The sequence below is a fragment of the Penaeus monodon genome, chromosome 20, assembly GCF_015228065.2.
Source record: "Penaeus monodon isolate SGIC_2016 chromosome 20, NSTDA_Pmon_1, whole genome shotgun sequence".
NCBI lineage: Eukaryota > Metazoa > Arthropoda > Malacostraca > Decapoda > Penaeidae > Penaeus > Penaeus monodon.
In genome coordinates, this window is record NC_051405.1 from 25,391,891 (window position 1) to 25,392,420 (window position 530).

The window sequence follows — 530 nt, forward strand, 5'->3', positions numbered from 1 at the left end:
TATTGTTCATTTTCATGCTGTCAAAATAAGCGAGTTCACTAATTGGTATCCGTAGCATATTTTGGCCATTGGAATGTATCATTAATCATAACCGTGATTTTTATCCAGCGACTTCCTGTGCTTTCCTCTCTCCTCTTCACATCCACTCAACCCACAACCATTCAGAAAACACCATAGGTCATTAAAAAAAAGAAGTAAATAAACACTTATCGCGTTTTGACTATATTGAGTGAAATATCGGAAAAGAACGAAGTGGCAACTCACCTTAGAACGTGGAAGACTCGCATTTGCAAACTTTTTTTTAGGGGGGGGAGGGTTGTGAGGGTTGTGAGGGTGGGTGGGGGTACTGGGTTACAGGGGATGTATAGGGATGCGTGGGATTGCAGGGACGAGAGGCTGTAAGCATAAGGGGGGGGGGTGTAGAGGAACAGATGTGCGAGGAGGCGCAAGGGTGTCACATGTCATATGGAGAACAATTTTCTCTTCTGGTTTTGACGACTGCGTCTGTCAGTGTGTTAACTGTGGATGAA